Genomic DNA, 21,052 nt, shown 5'->3' with positions numbered 1-21,052 from the left:
GCAGTCTCCAGGGACCACAGATTCCAAATACGAACTGGTATGGCTAGAGGTGATTTCAACAAAAACATTCTATTTTCAGAACTAAATCTTACAGGAGTTTTAACAATAAACCCTTTGCCTGGCTATGGGCTTTGGAATTTTTACATGATATAAACCATGCGTAAACCACACATCACTGTATCAAGCCCACTTCGACTCGCATCATTAGGTTTGTACTGTGTGCTGTTAAGCTTCAGCATTACAGGTTAACCCATGGCGTATCACAATGAGCCTCTGACTCTCAGTACAGTGGATACATGTTTACAATGCAGAAAGGAGTTCCATGAAGGAGAATAAAGCTATCGCTATCCATCAAAACACACTCAGAGACATGCACAAACACACACACACACACACACACACAGGAAGAGAGACACATACACACACAAACACACACCAACGCAGACGCGCTCATGTGGTAAAAACATCTGAGCACAGTGCTCCATGTGTTCACCCAGAGAGTCAGCAGGGTGTTCAGATCTTGATCTGACAGCCTGTAACGCACAGCATATTCACAGACGCATCGGCTGTCAGCTCTCCTCCATCTCCCCCCACAGCTGGCTCCATTACTGGCAAGGGCTGCAATTGTACTTCTGCGCAATTTGCCTCTGCCGTAAATAAAACAGCTTCTGTCACAAACGTCTACTGTGCCCTCTGAAATGAAATCAATTTTACACTGCACTTTACATTGCAAGGTGCCGTCGCAATCACAGAGACATCTTTGGGCAGGGCTGTTGTTGAGGTCGAGAGCTTTTGGGAACACTCAAGTAGAATTATTGTAGGGGAGCTTAGCTGGTTATTCTGAAGTAGAGCCTTTATGTTTTCAGTGCCTTTTACGTGTAAAACCTGCTTTAGCGCAGTGCTGTTAGAAGACTGTTAGGAGACAATATGCTAATGTATGAAATGTGACACTTGCATTAAAATGAACAGAAGTGAACATGCAGCGGTTGAAACCTACACACACAAGCACATATCCATATAGTTTTCTCCCTTTTTCAAAGACCTCAGATCAAACAGAGCTACCTGTCCACACCCCAACCCCCCCAAATCCAAAACATTTGCTCCTCCACATAACCATTCCTTCTTGCTGCATAAGCCCCCTCCCCCAGAAACCCCCTTTCCTCCTCTCCTGTCCTCCGTCCAGCCGCTGCCGGAGACGTGTGTCGACACACAGCGCATCGCCCACCCTCCTGCTCGCCTCTCTTTTCCCTGACCCACTTCTCTCCACTGCTTGCCTCGCATCAAATCACACGAGACCTCTCGGAGGAAGGCGAGCGCTTGAGGGGTCACTGCTTCGCCCTGCTCCCAGGGAGAAAACCACATAAGGGAGTCGGGGTGGGGGGGTTAGGGGGGTGCTTGAGGAATGGAAGGCTTGACTAAACGTGGCACGGCTCCATTGTCTTGAGGGCTCGATTAACATGCCGGGTTTCCGACACGCTGAATGTCAAGTAGGGAAACAGGCCGCTAAATAATGATGTCGATCAGAGTTAGCAGGCAGCGCTAGGCCTGGCTGGCTGACCAGGCGGTCTGCATGAAGATTCGATGGAGGCCGGCTGGAATATGCTGATGGCTGTGGGCTGTTACTGCAGGCACGAGTGTGCTGTTGGGCCTCTCAGCCCTCGTCTCTTCCTTCCCTCACAGCTGCCTTCGAATGCTGGAGATGGACTAGTTTCACTGCTGCTACCAGAGAACAAGAACCAGATCCCAAAGTGATCAGAAGACAGGAATAGAGAGAGAGAGAGAAAGAGAGAGAGAGAGAAAAGAGAGGAGGTAAGATGTAAAATATGCAAGACCACACTTAATTTCGTCACACTGTGTCTCCTGGTTTGATTCTTTTCTCCTTCCCACACAGTATGACTGATTTCCTTCCAGCTTCATCAGCATTCAAAGAGAAACAGAGTGAGAGAGTGAGAGAGCATTATGCCGTTCCTGAACGATGCAAATCCTGCTCACTGGCTTGGAGTTTTCCTTGGGGCCTAAGGGGGGGTGCTGTGCTCTGTGTTTCTTCACAGCATAGAGAAAGAAACAAAAACAGAGAGACAGACAGAAGGAGAGAGTGAGAGAGAGAGAGAGAGAGAGAGAGAGAGAGAGAGAGAGAAAGAGTAAAATAGCATCTAGAACCAATCTGAAACAAAAGGGAAAAACCCAGCAACCTCTACAAATCAATTCAAATCAATCCAGCCTCACATTAGATTGAGATGTTTTTCATCTGGATGTGAATATATGCTTATGTAGGTCTGGTATGCATTTCTTGTTCACTGAATCGTATCTGCTGAGGCCAAAAGCTCTATTGATTTGAAAGGGTGTTGTAATTTCAGGTCAGTCTTTTTCATATAGTTTTTCTCATTGTACTCTGCAATTACACTTACCCTAATGCTAACTGCCCCCCCACCCCTCTCTCTCTCACACACACACACACGCACACACACACACACACACACACACACACACACACACACACACACACACACACACACACACACACACACACACACACACACACACACACACACACACACACAGTCTCTCACCCTCTCCTGTCCTCTCCCCTTTCTTGTCCCTCCCCATAGATCACAAGACAAAAACAAGCGGGAGGAGGAGTGTTTGTTTACCAGCCTTCGAGAGCACAGCCGTTTTCAGACACAAACGCAGTCTGAGAGGCTTCTCGTATCAGATCAATGACAAACAACGGCTTCCTGGAGTGTCCTCTGCTGATCAGGATCAAACGCACTCAGCTCGGGCCAATCCATTACTCTGGCCTTCTCCTTGAATTATGTACCAAAGCCTCTCCGCTAAATGAAGTGAAATCACAAATACTTTAAAGGCTCATCTCTCTGTTCTGTGCTGTGCTGAGGATGGCCCACAATAGGAACAATAAAGAAGTCCTCATGTCTAGTTCTGCTGCGTGTTTGTGTCTCTCTTGAAAGCACTAAGCCTCTTTGTCTTGGCTTTGCTCTTGCTTCTGGTGGGGAGAAAAACAAGAGGAAGAAAAACGAGAAAAAAAATAAAAGCCATGAACACAAGAAGGCCCTTTTCTCCATTCCTGCTGGCCCTTTGTGCGTGCGTGCACACAGTCTCCACGCAGTCTGTGGACTGGTGTCTGGTGGAGGTAGAAGGGTCAATTTGGGAGGCCTGACATTTTTTACTCTCTTGCCTTTGAACTGACCACATCAACCCTAACCTCCCTTTCTCTCCCTGACTTTGATGGGGAGACCGACTGATAAAGTCTACCACAATCATAATCTCCCCATATTCCTCTTTTCCTTCCTCTCTCTCGCTCTCTCTCTCTCTCTCTCTCTCTCTCTGACAGAGACAAAGCACACATCTCCAGTACTCCCCTTTTTATCTCGCATTCTGTCTGACAGGCATAGAGATGAAAGCAGATTGCAATGCTGTTGCTTGACTCAGACACAGCATCACCACCACCACCACACACACACACATACAGACACACACATACACACACACTCACACACACATACACACACACACACACACACACACACTGTCTCTACGGCAGAAAAATTCAGAGAAATAGCCCTCACTTCCAATTATTTCCTCTACTGAGATAACTAATTTAAATCGAACTTTCTGTCTGTTAATACCCTGGAAGGTTCAAGTCTTCCTCTGAATAACAAATGATTTGTTTACTACACACACGCCGGGTACGCTGGGGACGCTTAGGACAACTGAAAATAAAAAGCCATTACAACAAAAAACTTCTCAAAGTGCTTAATCACCAGTTTGTAGTTGAAAATGATGATACAAGAACATGACAGCTGTGTGCAGCATTAATCTAAGTGTTAAGACTACCTATGTAACCTATGCTTGGATGACCTCCAGGCGAATAATATCACCCCTGAGGGGATTAACCTTCAGTGGACTATATAAAGGTAATATGGCTCATTATTCTTTACTTTGTTGGTCAGTCACTGGTGACATATACATAGCAGGGCTAGTTACAGCTGTTTGTTGAATATACATGCACCAGTTAAGTTCTTTTTTTGCTAGGTGCATAGATTTCTATGGCTAACATGTCGAAATTAGAGTCTATGCTGTAAAGTGTGCAGGACTTAATGTTTGGCTGTCATCAGTGAACATAAACTTGGCAAAGTATGCACAGGTGTAAAAAACTGTATACAAATTTTAAAAGTACCCTCGGACATGCTAATACTTACGACACATTCCCTAGGTTACTCAATTGATGCTAGCATGACTCTTATGGTTTTGGGGGATGAGTTTGTATCACTGCAGAGTTCTGTATCTGCTGGCTGCTAATCCCACCCACTTGTTTTCAGCATATTTCAACATTTTAGTTTTAAAGCATTACAAAATCCCAGTGTGTTTGTGTTTGGGCTGTGCTCATTGTCAGAGCAGAGGCAGAACGTAATAGGCCAGTGACATTTATGTCTCCAGCACTTTTCAAAACCTAGCTGACGCCCATGTCTACCAGACACAATAAAAACCTAGTCTGCACTAGATCAGCAAAACCCCTTAAAACGACAGATATATTAATTAGAGACCATATTGCCTTGAGGCAATTCCTTCTCGAAAGTATAAACTTATTATCATTTGGAAATAAATAACCAGAGGAATATAGAGAGAATTTAACTGAATGGATAACAACCCTATCAGCCCCAAACACTGGGTCTTGCCAAAAGGTGCAAAAGTTCAGGTTGATAAAAAAAAAAAAACTGTCATGGTGATTCTCCAAAACAGGCTCCACCAACAGAGCCATCTACAAACTTAACACTAAATACAGTAGAAGCAAAAACATAGGGATCCTGGATTGGCTTGTAGACTGGGTGACTCTATGGTTTTGCTTGTAGACTGGGTGACTCTATGGATTTGCTTGTAGACTGGGTGACTATCGTTTTGCTTGTAGACTGGGTGACTATGGTTTTGCTGGTAGACTAGGTGACTCTATGGATTTGCTTGTAGACTGGGTGACTCTATGGATTTGCTTGTAGACTGGGTGACCCTATGGATTTGCTTGTAGACTGGGTGACTCTATGGATTTGCTTGTAGACTGGGTGACCCTATGGATTTGCTTGTAGACTGGGTGACTCTACGGATTTGCTTGTAGACTGGGTGACTCTATGGTTTTGCTTGTAGACTGGGTGACTCTATGGTTTTGCTTGTAGACTGGGTGACTATGGTTCTTCCGTTGGTGGGAGTTGGGTATGGGAAGGAGCAGATGGAGGAGGAGGAGGAGGTGGAGTTAGAAGAGGACACCGCCCAAAGCTTAGGGAGAAAGAGTGATGAGAGCACACTGGTCCTCCACACTTCAGATGATGAATAATCCATTCAATTAGCCCACGCCTGACCCCAATCCTCTCTCTCTATACCCCTTTCCCTGTCTCTCTCCCTCTCTCCCCACCACATTGTAGGTGAACCAGAAGCACTGACGGGGGCCAATCTGAATGAGTGCCTTTGATCCATCACCAAAGAGCTTCATTTAGCACTCAAACGCTTAACACGCCCCCCTCCAAGCGCAAAGGCAACTTGCACCAACATAGACGAGCAAAAGATAAAGTGTTGACTGGCCTCAAAGCACACAGGATGAAGGGGGGGCACGTGCTTGTAAGACTCTACAAATGTGTTCTTTCACTCTCTCTATTTCTCTTCATCTCTCTCTCTCCTTGTGAAGAAATGAACTAAAGTCCTGATAAAGGCAGAGGAGACTTGCTTGGTATAATGATGCACACTAATTATATGGCATGCCTCCAATATGTCTATGGTATACAGAAAACGTATTGGAGAAGGTGGTGGAGAAGGGTTATATTTTGTGAGGTTGTGCTGGAGGTCGTCATCCTGAAGTGCTCTACTCACCCAAGCCCATATCAAAACAACGCCAGTCTGACAGGTAGAGATAGAAAGGAAAACATGAGCTATGACAGCCTGAGGAAGCCATCAGCGGTGGTGGTAAGAAATTGAATCCTCTACATAGGAATGAGACTGTTTTTTTGACTGAGAAATGCTATTGGCTCTCCTGGAACCCTGCCAAACCTACACACACATCAGGCATGCGCCCACCTTTAAGTACACAGAGCCCTTTCCGCTGTAGATGATATGAGGTGTAAAGAGACACAGTGGACAGTCTGATAACAGGAACCTAAATAAAGCCTTGCTAAGTGCTGCACATGGGGGCCCCTTGGACAGAGACACTCATCCTGTGGACCCCGGTGAGTGTGGGTTGGTCAACCACAGAAGAAGGGACCATTGTCATATGCCAGCACAAACTCCTTAAGGCTAGGTGGTGTAGATATGATGCTATGGAACAAGTTTGTCTTGTAGACTTAAGACCTAACTGTACTCAGATGCTTTATGTTGCCTGATTGAAAGCACTCTTTTCTATATCCTTTTAACTTAATTTTAATATTTCATTTTTCTATGTTCTTTTCTAATGTACTTTACTGATTTAATGTCTTATTTTTCTGTGTTCTTTCAGCTGCTCATTTGTAAAGCACTTTAAATGACCAATGTCTATGAACTGTGCTTTATAAATAAACTTGCCTTGACATGCCTTGCACTGAACAATCCTACATATGGGAAAAAGACTGACTCATACATTGCACAACTCTGGGATGTCACACTGATGATGTATAACATGGTCTCATGGAGCGACCAAAATCAATCATCTAAAATTGACTGTCATAACATTAAGACCATTAAGTCAATGCTCACAGGGGACAGACTTGACTTGACAGTGATCCAAGATAACAGCATTACTTTTAAAGTAGTGATATGTCACCAGGGATTGACTGCCTGAAGCAATTCCAGATGTCAACTAAATTCTCTCTTACCTGTTATTTTCTCATATTTCCATTTTCTAACACTATCGCTAAGACACCATGTTGATCATATTTATGAAATGTCTCCCCTTACCCACCTAGTGATGGGTAGTCATGATGTGTGCAATCATATTCTAGCGGCATCTATCTCTTAGCCCACCCTAGCTCAACCCTAGATCTGCCTTTCTGGATAATACCTAGATACCTAGATGGTCATTACAACCATAAGAAATACTTCTCAGAGTACTTGTGCTAGCTAGATTTACCCTCTGATAGCCATCACATATAGGTGCTCTTCAGACCGTTTTGGGAGTACATTGCATATTGAAGGGAAGGGTAGACTCCTGTAATGCCTAAGACTAGCAAGAAATACCAACAATTTTTATAGCTGCTTTAATTCGGTTGATTAAACTTTGTAAAGGCACTATATATTATAAGTGCTGTCTGAAGAAAGTACACACACAGACACACACACACACTTACTTAGGCCCATTTCCCTTCACAGACCTTTGTAGCTGATGATTTTCCTGCTAGTTCCATCTTTGTGGTTCACTGCACAACCATGGAAAGAGGCACAAAAGGGGTGGACAAGGTAAGATAGTGATGTAACATAGAACATGGAACAGAACAAGAGACATGTCAGCATCTCTTCAGCTGGTGGGATGGGAAGAATACTCACTGATGCATGTTAGCATGCCTGCTCCATTCTTTCATTCATTCATTCTTTCATTCACATCCATTTTTCTTTGAAAAATCCATAAAAAATACACAAACACTAAAAAGCTTTCTGTTGCTCTCCTCAACTATGCTTCTCAGGAAAACATGGAGGAATGGAGACAGGAGAAATGCTGCAGATCGGTCGAAGGCCCTTCCTTTTAGCCTCTCCGCAGTAAAAAGCTTTGGGAAACTACTGTCAAGCTCAGCCCTGTCTTTCCTTGTGTTAAGACTACCTGTTCACTTCCAACTGCATAATTGAGTCCAAATAAAAAGACAGCTTGTTTAAGAGCTCCTTCTCATGAATACTTAATGCCTGGACCGAAAAGAAAAAGAAAATCTCCCCTGGGGTACTAAGTCTATTCATGGGTGTCTTCATTTATTTGTTCGACCAGAGTGGAGCGCCGCAGTGAAAGCCTTGGCTTGGGTTTGGATTGTAGAAACATGGCATCGGGTTGTAGTGGCTTAAGGAAGAAAAATAGACAGCGATGGGTTCAAATGGAATTCCACGTGAAATGCCGTTAAAATCAATCTGCGATAAATCCATCTCAAAGAACAACGGACTGGGCAGAGGAAGCTGGAGTCGAATGGAAACTTCAATTTTTTTCTCTCCCCATCTGAAGCCCCACGATTCTGGTCTGCCAGATGGTCATGCTCACTTGAGTTTAATTCTCTGAATGAAATGTCATCAAAGCTCAAGCTGGAGGGGGAAAAAGAAAGAAAGAGAGAAAGAAAGAAAAAGAAAGAAAGACGGAGGAGATGAATTGAAAATAGAGGGCAATAAGGAAGCCATTAATTTGCTGCGGCTTGATCCTCCTGCAGGCCAATGTCATGCTCTGTGGTGTAGCAGACCAAGACACTGATGTCAAAGCTCCCCTAACTTTCCACTGACAGCACACACTCCACTATTTTAAAGAGTTGTCGTCCAGCAAACACTTATCTATACACATGCCACAGCCCTGCCGTGAGCCCACAGAGAGAGATAACATGATGGGAAAAAATACTACGAGAGCCTGTCAGCATATAGGGTGAATTAAAAAAAAGAGGCTTTCTAGCGTAGTATCCTCTGCAAAACAGCTCTGCCGTGCACTTGCTAATGGAACCAAGCAAATCCCTTGACCACAAGGGTCAGGGGGCATTAAGACTATCCGAAACACTCGCGCAATATGGGCAGAGCAAAATGTCCTTGGAAATTGACATGTACTGTATGTTATGGGTCCCGTAAGCTGGTTAAGAGGCCGGCGGCCCAATCTGCTAGCCTGAGCCGCAGGCGTGGGCTTCACTTGAGGGCGCTGCCCGGGGTGGGGTGAGTGCCGTCTCCCTCTGGGTGTTAATCCCGAGCGTGTCACACTAAACGGAGTGGCCCCTGGTCGTTAAGGGAGGAGATCGCATTGCGGCCTCGCACCTTGGCTCTCGTTAGCCCTTCCATTCCATTCCAGCGCACTCTCGCTCTGGCCGAGCTGCCGAGGGATGCCTGGCTTGGCAGAGGCAGATGGTGTGGGAGGGCAACAGCTGAGCTTTGTGAGCGCTGGCTGTCTCGCTCACCTCTCACTTACCCTTGTTGTCTCGCTCCCTCTCTCTTACTCCCTCCTTCTCTCTCTCTCTCTCTCTCTCTCTCGCTCTCTCTCTCTCTCTCTCTCTCTCTCTCTCTTTTTATCAAGTATGAGACCGGTGTCGTCACTCATGTAGAACTAAGCCCACCGCACAAACAGAACGCAGTGGAATAACAAAATACTTTTCCCTTTGACTAGAAAGAGACCTGATGAGGAGCTGTGAGTTAAGGCAGCCAGCCAGCAGACGACACACCATGAAGTGACCTGCTTTTTATAGACTACCACCCCTTGAACTTTTTCCTTTTTAAAGCATTGCGCATCAAAGTAATGTGACAAGACAGGAGATTACATAAAAGCTTTTAAGATTTTCTTTAAGCTTCTCCAAAACAATATTTAGCAGTCCATATCAACCACCTTTCATATTCCAGACTTGTTTTCAAACACAATCTAAAATAAATGTCCTTTCTAAAGACATCAAAGATCAGGCAGAATCAAATGAAGCAAACACACTCATAAAGTGTCTGTGCTCAGTTTTATTTTTAGTTCTGCCATGACTTCTTCGTCTCGCCAGCATCTCATATCACCCTGTGTATGAGGTGTGATCTTACTGCCAGCGTAGAATGATTTACGGGGTGGAGAGGAGACCTTTTGTGTGCTCCGATGAGGTCCTGAGACTTTCTGGTAAACGGAGTCTTTTATTCAACCCTGATCAGTTATTGATGAGGTCAGCTGGCCAATGTTTCTTTTCAGGCGACAGGCGAGCGTGAACATGAATGTTTTTTTTGTAGCTTGCACGAAGACGCTGCTATCCTGTTACACCTGACACCTTAAAAAAAAAAAAAACAGACCACAGAGAAGGTGTCAGAGTGTGGAGACGTTAGAGTCAGATGGAAATACAATCCTGTTATAAGCTAATCTAAAACGAAACGCACAGTATGTGGCAAAGCTGCTACCTTAGTGTGCTGCATGTGGGCTGAAAATATGTCAAAGAATTTTTTATTTCATTTAATTTCTTTATATAGGACCGTTAAACAGTGAACGCTGCCCCAAGATGCTTTACAAAAGCCAAAGCCTAAACCTCCTAGAGGAAGCACAATGGTGACAGTGGCAAAGGAAAAATCTCCCTTTTAACTGAAAGAAAGCTTGTTCAAATAGGTAGCACAGTTCATGGCTTTTTGAGTGACAGCCAGTTTTGAAAAATGTCATAACGTTGCTGCCAGAAACAGCTGAGGCCAGTGATTTGTAATGGGACAGATGAAATGTGTCAGGACTGTAAAAGTGAGGTGTAACACAAATGTTTTCGCCCTCCAGAATGACCTCATCGGCTGAAGCCACATGCTACATTCACCACACACATGACAAATACCCGTCACCCATTAGGACACCCACTGGAGTCCCCGGCTGGGCTTTCCTATCACTGAGGTGCTAAATGTTTGGCATTGCTGGTTAGGTACGTTGTAAAACAGAATCTGAACAGGGCCTGGGTAAGCTACTCAGAGTTCCTTTTAAAGAATTGAAGGAAAAGTTACAAGACCACACATACTGAAATATGACTGGTTTCACATGTAAACTTGAATTATAACTGTCTCCTTGTAACAGTTAGCTACATTTTACTGTGGTTGCTACAAGTCTATCACCGCCAAGTGCTGCTGTCATTATTCAGTCATGCATACCAGCATCATATAGCTCCATACACTTACAGGTCTGGAACAACAGTGTTGAACACAGTCTCTCTCTCTCTCAGTCTGTCAATCTCTCTCTCTCACCTTCTCTTTTTTTCCCTTTTACAAACACTCTCTCCCTCTATCTTCACCTCTACTCTGACTACCATTCATCTCCAGCCAGGGTCATTCCCTCAAGTCAGAGCCATTTAATCCAATTAAGGTCTCTGTTTACTGCCACACCGTCTGGGGCTGCCTGACCCGAGACACAGCAATCCCATTCCCATCCGTCACACCGGAGGGCTTCGAGACCCGCTTTCGCCCCGCCATAAATCCTGTCTGAGAAAGCGGGCGAGGCATGCTAGGTGAGTCTATTAAATGGATGAGGGCTGGAGTGTTTCCTCCCAAGCCTGCTGCCTGCCTAGCGCTGGGCTGTTCGAAGACGAGGTGAACTCTGAACTGAACGAAATGGGTGGGCGGCATGTCCGAGAATAACAAAATGACACATGAATAAATAAACGCAACAATCCGTAACGTACACCATCCAGCTACTTATTTATAGCCTGGCACGGTTACGTAAGGTGGAGTTATGGTATTGGTTTTAAAGGTACTACTCTCTCACTACTCCGTTCCCATAAAGGAACTCACCGCACAGAGAGGACACACAGTAGCAGCACTGGCTCGCGGGAAGGTTTCAGTCACTTTTTCAGAATTTGGTGTAGGGCGAGGGGGCCCGTGAAACACATGCATCATGGGTCATCACAGAGTGGTCTTTAATCCCTTGTCATTTTACAAACAAATTCAGAAATACACTAATATGGAGAAGGTCAGACCCATTTACATGTGCCCGTACTTAGCAACATTTTCAATCAATTTAATGTGATACGGCGTAGCCATCGTGCCTGCCGTACTACACATCTGCTTCCTGAAACGATTGCTGGTCTTAAAGAGATTATGCTCCCTGACCAGTGAGCCTTCATCTGTCAGCAAACATCCACTCATGCTGCCTGAGCTTCACACCACCCAGACCACAGACACAGGTCCGTACCGGTTAGCACCTCTGCCATGCCTCCGCCACCAACGGAACAGCTACACCAGATGTTCTGTGCTGAGAAAAGCCACGTTCCCATTCCTTTATGTTTGGAAACGAGAGCCTTAGCAGAACCAAGATTTCATGTGATGAATAATTAACTCTGAACCTACGAGAATGCTGAGGGAATGGGATTCCGGAACTAATTCAGTTAGACTCACCTCCTGTACCCATGCATGACAGGACACTAGAGCTCCCTACCACTTCTGCTATCCTGGTGTTTAGGTTATGTAATCAATAAAGGCACCTTCCTGGTAGTTTATGCATGAATGGATAGGCAGTCGTGGCAGGAAACATCCATGTGCAACACTCCAATCGTGAATGAATCCGGGAGTCATTTAACAGCTGTCTGCACAGATCTTTCTCCACTGAGAGGAAAGGAAATGCCTTCGCCCTCCAACAGTGCCACCACTGAGAAATCTTGCTTAAGGGCATGGGCTCACATTAGGAGGAAACGGTTTTGGGTCTCTTGAAGAGTTTCAATGACATGTGGTACATGTCATTGTATAACTTTGCACACACACACACACACACACACACACACACACACACACACACACACACACACACACACACACACACACACACACACACACACACACACACACACACACACACACACACACACACACCACACACACCACACACACACACACACACACACACACACTCACACAGACACACACACACACACACTTTTATCTCTAAGAAGCAACATAGAAGTCGATCTGAAAAACGATGGACTTACGCAATATACTCCTATAAAACCATAGTGCCTCTATAGCAGCATCACTGGTAATGAATGACCCTACAACCATGGTTCCTTTCAAACGTAATTTCTGCTCCACTGCTTCCAAACAAACATACCAGTTACATCAAACATGCCAGTTACATCACTCCTTCCTTCTGCTGGTTAGCCACCACCACCATACCATATACTGAAGCTATTCAATCATGACTGTGGTTATGGCTGTAGTCATGATTGCACCACCATCTACCACACCCCTTAAGAATGACTGACTAACCAATCGCAATTCATTCAAATGGGATTTACAGAGTTCATCCATGCTGAAAAAGTGTCTGTGAGGCATTTAATACACAACAGAAGAATGAGGTCACTTTAACGGGGGACACTGGGCCAACGAGAGAGAAGTGGATGGAAGGCAAGAAAGGCACACGCAAAGCCAGTGTTAATGTTGCCAGTTGCAATGTTGCTAACTAAGGTTCTTCAGAAACTTCATCTGAGTCAGGACATTTTGGGCTCAGTAAGCAATGCCTCTTGAACACCCGTCCCCCTCATCCCCCCCCCAAAAAAAAGAAAAAAAGAAAAACAGGAAAGAAAAAAGCTGGATGCTCGGCAATCAATAACAGAGGAAATACAAACCTCAGCAAGTTAACAGCAGTTTCTTCATCCCTCTGGGAAGTTAAGGTGCGGGGGATATCACTTATTCAGCCCAGACCCGAACAGCCGGCTCCCCCTGGAATGAATCTGGGTTTCCGTGCAGTTCAATTTACATTGCAATGACTGCATAATTTCACACCGACTTTTACTTCCAACACCGCAACTCGCTTACTCCTTGGGATGCTGGAGTCACTCATTCTCGATCTAAATGAGTCAACACCATGATTTGAACTTTACTCCAAATTAACTCCACATATGCCCTCCAGATGCAATCGGACTGTGAGGAACAATGTGCTATGAAACATTTAAGGCCTAACATGTAGATCTTCGTGAACCGGTCCCACAGTCAGGGGACATGTATAACTGACTTTTCAAAGGTAACTGAGTGCACTCTGGCTTCAGCCGAGGTAACACTGATTTATGGATGGATGAAGCTGCACTGATCTTGTATGGGTCTGAAGAGACTGTCTCTGCAATGCAATTAGACCTCTCTCATAAATAAGCTTATTATAAAATCTGAATTTAACTCTGTCAAAGTGCAAACACACACACATGCACACAAACATACAAGGACAGAGTGAGAGAGAGAGCGAGAGAGAGGGAGAGAAAGAGAGAGAGAGAGACAGAGACAAAGAGTGTTTAAGAAGAGTGAAATATTGTGTGCAAAGCTTGTGGCTCTATTGACATGTCATCCTCTGCGTGCCTGCAACAGTGGGCAGAAGATGAACAGCTCCCCGGCAGTCAACGCGACTGTCACAGCAGGTAGGTGTATCACTTTGGCATACTGTTTGTCTCAAAGCAAGCCTGGCAGCACCCTACGAGGGTTTACAAGAGGACACTGACATTTTGAATGGACAGCCACACAAACACTGCCTGAAAGACAGAAGTGTGTGAGGCAACAAGACACTAACCCTCTCAGGCCACTGCAAGGCTTGAATTTCAATGATCAAGCTATAACCTTTCAATATAGCCAACATGAAGCAAGCCATAGCGTAAGCAGCGAATGTATTAGGTCCAATACTTTTTCGACATTTCTTTTCAGTTTCATATTATTAGACAAACTCCAAAAGAGCTTCTCTTCACAGAAAGGGAAGTGATCAACTTTGAGATACTTTTTGTTGCACAAACTTACTACCCTACTGAACATGCCCTAGTGTTTTCTGTCAGGCCTTAGCTGTCCTATGTTCACACCATGTTCTGTATAAGCTGTGCCTTCATAGACGTAGGCGGGTGACCTCGACAATCACAACGAACTAACAGTGGACTAGCGTGGGTCAGAGTGGATTGACCTCTTAAGACCCGACCCTGTAATAGAAAGTCCACAAGCCTCTTGAATGAAATTCCCCTTTTAATCTGTGATTACAATTCTTCCCCGCTTCCCTCTTGAGTAGCTCTGTACTTTTGCTGTCCCTAATGCAATCCAAGGAGATCAGGGCTGCTGCGGTCCAGTCTGAAAAACATGGCCATGAGAGAAGCATGCCTGATGTAATAGTCAATACGGCACATCACTGTCCAAACCAACAATCAGGTTGAGAAAGGATTGCCTTTATATGCTACAGAAAAAGGATATCCATAACTTAAGTTTTGGTAGTTCTCCACTCCAGCCATATGAACAACAGATAAATAACTCATTTTCAGGCAATGCATTCCTTATCATTTTGTTTGTTTTAATGGCTGTTGCAAAGCCCAATGACAGTGCAAATAGCACAGATGACACGGAGTACTTGGGAGAAATGTAACCCGAACGGAATGTGCTTGGTACTGCAAATGGTAGAGAATGTATCTTCACAGCACAAGGTCCGCGGAGGTGGGTGCCACATGATTATTTGTCTTCAGGCATAATTTCGGACAGCTAAAAGAGCAAAGATAGAGGCCAGTACTTTTTTTCCTTCTTGACATAAACAGCCTCTGTGTTGCTGCTGGCACACATAGTTCAGGAAATGCCTGAGTGAAGAGAGAAAGAGAAGAATGGAGAGAGAGAAAAAAAAACAGGCTTGAGAGAGTGCAAGGGAGAGAGGGGGGGTAAGATAGAGAGAGAGAGCATGTCAGAGAGAAACAGGAACGGCAGGCAAGAGAGATACTAACAAACAGAATGAGAGACAGAGAGAGCGAGAGATAACTCGGTCAAAAATATTGTTTGTTTTGACAGGGTCTTCCCGCACTGTCTATATTTCCATTTTCCACTTTTGGCTCGGGGTGCATGTAGGCCATACAGTCGTTCCCAGGGAGGATCTTCTTGCAAGTCTGGAACAGCTTTTCACCCCCACCCCTGAAAAAAGAACACCCCTCCCTCCCCATCTAGCGAGAGATCCCAAGCACAGAGGCTCAGAAAGGGAAAACAAAAATCTCCTTTCTTTCTCCTGCTGGAATCGATTCCACTCACTCGCACAACTCTCTCGGCTCAACAACGCCCCAGCCCACACCAAACTGTACAAGAAGGGTAACCACAGCTGTGTGTGTGTGTGAGAGAGGGGGGGCAGGAATGTCACTCATTTCCCAAGGAGATCCATCTCGCTACAAGACACTGAGGAGAGGAAGCCAGCCCTGAGAACAAGCCTGGATTTTTAATGTAAAGGACCTTGATGAGCCATACACGAGCCAAAGCTGTTTGGCATTCAGCAAGAGGACAGATGATCCAATACATTTAATATGTGTCAAAATGAGCTTAACATTGAAGGATCTCAGTGTTTTTTTATGACATTATTTACAATCTTTTATTTCACGACACGTTTTCTATCTCTGTATTTTTCCATTTGTAAGTAACCATGCCAAAGGGCTGGCTCCGGGTTCATTAGCATTCAAACGATTACTGTGAGCAGCCAGGCCTTCCTGTCTGCAGCCATATGTATGTGCCTTCACACCTTTCACACCAAGGACCATCTCTCCCCAGGTAGACCCCACCTGTTCCCCCTTCCTGCAAAGGTATAGCTAATGGTATCCCCCAGATTGTCCCTCCAGACAGATCTTTTATTTCATTGTTTAAGTGTGTTATTTCTGTAGCCCTATAACTTAATAGTTACAGAGTCCTGTTAGCAAGTGCTGTACGTTAAAGAATCCTGTGAACATCGTGTTGCTGAGCCTGCTGACACTTTGCATGGGTCGTCATTTCAGAATAAACGGATTCTCTCACCAGTCACAATGAGTTCCTCGCCTGCTCCATCGCCACATCCAACTGATTCGAGTTGTATCAAGAAAGACAGTGTTGGCGTTTTGAAATGCTACAATCTTTCAACATTAAAAGCGATGACATAAGATTTAAGCATAGCAGGAAAACATTGATGATGAGGTACAGGCCTAAACACCTGGAAATCACCTGGCAATCAGTACCATTCATACATCGCTGGGCGACTGTTCACTGGGAAATTCTAACCAGCCTCTGAGTTGAGGGAGAGACTGTATGAGGGAGAGAGGAAGATGGAGAGAGAACTCAAACCAGTGCAGAAAAGACCATGATAATAACATATACAAAATACATGTATGTGTGTACACACAAACACGCACATATATCCACATAGTGACCAATGCAACACATTACCAAGGATACTTTCAGAGAGCACGTAGAAATAACAAATAATTGCACCCCCATTGCAAGAACAAATCCACCACACAGAGATGCAGGACCTCAAGCTGAGAGACAACTGGCACAGCAGTTAAAATGGAAACAAACACTGTCAGCAAAGGGGGATAGTTAATGCAACACTCGTGCAATGATACTCATCCCTTGGCCTATGAAAGCATTAATGATGAGAGGATAAACATACAGTAAAATGGTTGCTTGGAGGTCAGGTCAGGGAGATAGAAATTAAATGAAATTAACGGAGGCCTCCTGCTGGTTCAACTGTCAGATGGGCTTTATTATCTTCTTTACGAGTTATATGGATCTTCCATCTATGGTACATTATTTTTAAGCTGCATGTCAGTCCAAATGCACTAATGCTGGGCTATACCATCACTGCTATCGCGCTGACATGCTGTGCACTCATGCTTCAGAGGAAAGGATGTAAATAAATAAATAAAACGGCATAAAACTAACATCTGGTGAAGTGGGAGGACAACCTCTGAAAATCTCCTTTGAAAGGATGACGGAGCATCGGCTTTTATGATGGCAAAATTGCTTTCATGGACAAAAATAAAATGCTAAAAAATTAGCTCAGAACTATGTTTGGCTGCCTGTCTGGTTGATGTTTCAGGAACACTTAAAATCTGTCTTGCATAACTGCCATAAATTTGGACCATCTAACAGCAACTTTAACAGGGCCTACAAAATTAGTTAATGACAGGAAAAACACTGATTAAAGATGGGAGAAGCTTGATGAGGCTAATTGTATCTCGTTAAAAACAACAGCAAGTACGTCTGCTCTCTACACTGTTCTTCGTACACATCTCCCCTGGGAGCCTTGTGCACTATGGTGACTATAGTATATGTTGTTGCTTATGGGAATATAGTGTTCACTAGTGCCACTTATGTTCCTAGAGCCCTCAGGTGAGCTCCCATGCCATTTTATCAGTCCAGCCAAAGGGGATTAAAAGAGATGGGCCCTCTGCACTGCATCAGATTAAGCTCATCTTCTTTAGGAGTTATGAAATCAGATTAGCACAGCATCCCCGGGGAGATGCACAACGACCAACGCGGGGGTGGAGGGGTGGGTGTCTCCAGAACAACCGCATTAAATAAGGAGATTTCTCTCCACTTTTGCCCTAATTATATTTTTCTATTTCAAATCAAACATTCTAGCTAAGGATTCATATGTAATTGGTGTCTGTTGTTGGTTTTTCTGTTCTGTCTAAATGTTCTAACCTGAAAAGGTTTATTTACTGAGATACAGACTTCCAAAAATAAACCTGTGCTTATAGAAAAAATATGGACTCTTACATTTTAAAACATAATTACCAAATTGCTATGAAAAAAAACACTCCAAGATTATGATGATCGAGAGGGTTATTCAATGGACTAAGGATTCAACCTCGGATACTTGTTGTAGCAGCAGATACAACAAACATCACAAACACTTAGTTCGAGGAAATCTGTTGGAGCCAATGTCCCGGGGGTTAATTAGTTTGGCGTAGTCAGCAGGTTTTCCCAGAGCAGAGCATGTGGGTGAGCTGAAGCTGTGGTCATTGCGTCTGACTCACTCTCACGACCACCTCTCTGCCGCACTGAGTGACTCAGACACGCTGAGCTCGGATTCCCGCTGCAGAGCACTGTAGGGGGTGACACAGATTTACGGCTCCTCGTTCGTTCGTCTGTCCATTCATCCATTCGCTCATTCATTCAATCACTCATTCGTTCATAGAGACAGCAGGCAAGGTGAGTCAACACTGCTGAGGCATGTGTTTAAGCCCTACAGGCTCACAACAACTCGCTACCCTGTTTGGGTTGTCAACAAACCACACAATTGAGCTCACTGATGTGGCTCTACTGAATAGCAGAAGCATATTCTACAGTATTTTTCCACATACACCCAGATGTACCAGCAAGCATGGTACAGTGCCACTCTCAGACCACCATCATCTTTAGTTTAACTGGCCGTGGATATTAAGTTGTTAGAAATTCCTGGAATTTCTGAATCATGTTCTTGACGTAGTTTATTTAAAAGCTGCTAAACAGTTCATGGCACTAGAAGGCTCTCAAGGTGAAACATGTCTTATGTCACGCACTGGCAACATCGATTTAAATATTAAGGGTTGGTGAATGAATAAAGAAAAAAAAATGTTTTAAAGCAAGTGGCAAAACGGTGAGCAGTTTGTCTGAAACTAACCCTACCCCTAACCCTAACCCGAAAACCAATGAGCAACAGGCCTGTGGAGCACCAGATCTGCCCCTAACTGACAAAAAACCTCACATGCACAATCCCACGATTTGTGTACAGACAAACGGCACACCGTTTTGCCACTCGCTTTAAAAAACGTTTTTTTCTCTATTAATTTATACTTCTTCATTCATTCTCACCAACCCTTAACATTTGTATAGATGTTACCAGTGCATAATATAAGTCTTTAATTGAGTCATTTTTCACAAGTACAGCAAGCTATACTCAAAGACATACATTTACATTTGGTCTAAGTACTCCTACAATTCTACTTGTTAAAGTTTAACAAGGAGAGTATGGAGTATTTGGTTACTGTTTCATAACAAATCATTCCCTCTCAGACATTCACTGTCCTGTTGCTGTTGTTCCTGCTTCTGTTTTCTTGTTTGTCTTCTTATGTCTAGAACACATATGGTTGATCTCCTTGGTAATAAAGGCTTGGATCAGCTTTTGTTCTATGGCACCCACACTGCACTCTTCAAACAGCACAAGATATCCAGTATATTTATACACACACACACACACACACACACACACACACACACACACACACACATATGTACAGTATATACACAGCACATTCAATTAGCTAATTTACATTTAAAATAGCACTGAATGAAACTGCTATCGCTGTTTTCTCTTTGATTATATGAATTAATATGAAAGCATGCTTCCTCATTTGTTTCAAGTGGGCAAGCTACAAACACCATTTGACTTGCGCCATCTTCCGAGCAACTAACCAGAAGAGTGTGCTACCTTTCGTTTCATCTTCAAACTCTGGCAAAAAACCATGTCAGCCCTCTGTGTAATTCGTTTGCATGAGCTCGACTGGGAAATTGGAGTATGTGCCACACAGGGGAAGACTTGGACACAAATGTGTAACATGTCACTGAATATGACTCACGTTGTCGGACTCCACAAATAGCCTCTCTCTGCTCTCTGTGGGTACTCTGGTCGTTTGGTCTGCCATGCTCGTCCCATGCTCTCTGCCACCCATGTCACAATGTCAGTCGGTACTGCAGAGACTGACACAACGCAACACAACCCCTGTAATGTTTCTTTAACACGGCAAGTAAAACAACTAGATATCTTCCAGACCTTCCAAAGAGACAACAGTCTTATAATCTTCATAAGCTCCGAACATGTCGTGACAGCTTTAAAGAAATGAATGACACAATACAACCAGTACACTGACGGGCAGTCATATGCCCTAGAAAGTTCTTCTGAGTGGATTAAACTGTTCAGGAATCAGTCCCAGATGGTGTCTATAACACTTCAAAGACTTGATGAAGTATCTGCACACTCGCTCACTTGGGGGGCTGGAAAGAGGTGAGAGGAATTCAGCTAGATTCTTATTTATAGGTTGTTACCAAGGTAACACCAGATGGCATTTGTTAGCCAGGTCAACTGAAATCATTCGGAGAATAAACGGACGCTTGCAGAAAGAAAGCAAACCGTGACATGGCTCCCTGATTGCTTTGGATCTGAAAATCGGTATGCAGGACACTCAGCCATACCACTGTTGACCCAAGCTATCTAATTTAAGGTCTGAATAGACAAATACATATTTTCGCATCCTCAGGGAATACGCATGGCCTATTAACACACATATGGACAATATTCATAAACACGGAGCACTCTGAAGCTATGAGCATGCACAGCCTAACCTATATTTCCCCAAACAGGGGAAGTATAAATATCCATCCATTTGGATGTGAATATTAAATGAATCAGGGATTAAATCAAACAATGCACAATATTGAACATAAGTAATGAATTATATAGGCTAATATTGCTTCAGGAGGGTATTCAAACACACTCAGTTAATTGTCTCCCACAGAGGACTGCATTCCCTTACCTTTTGATCCTAGCTAAGCTGATGCAAAACATCGCGGCAGACCGTCTCTCTGGCCCTCCTCAGTTTACTTAGCTTGTGGGCCAAAAGGTGCTCACCCCTGACTTCAGGGTGCCAAGGTTTAGTGAAGACCA

General features: G+C 44.2%; 1 protein-coding gene across 2 annotated transcripts in view; it reads right to left on the bottom strand.

The window, feature by feature from the left end:
- zmp:0000000755 (phosphofurin acidic cluster sorting protein 2) overlaps positions 1-21,052 on the bottom strand; it is a 62,802-nt gene that overhangs the window by 34,657 nt on the left and 7,093 nt on the right. The window lies entirely within an intron of this gene.

Source organism: Clupea harengus, chromosome 13, assembly GCF_900700415.2.
Source record: "Clupea harengus chromosome 13, Ch_v2.0.2, whole genome shotgun sequence".
In the NCBI taxonomy this organism is placed as follows: Eukaryota; Metazoa; Chordata; class Actinopteri; order Clupeiformes; family Clupeidae; genus Clupea; species Clupea harengus.
The sequence above is the reverse complement of the archived record's forward strand: the minus strand, read 5'-3'. Positions and strand labels throughout refer to the sequence as shown.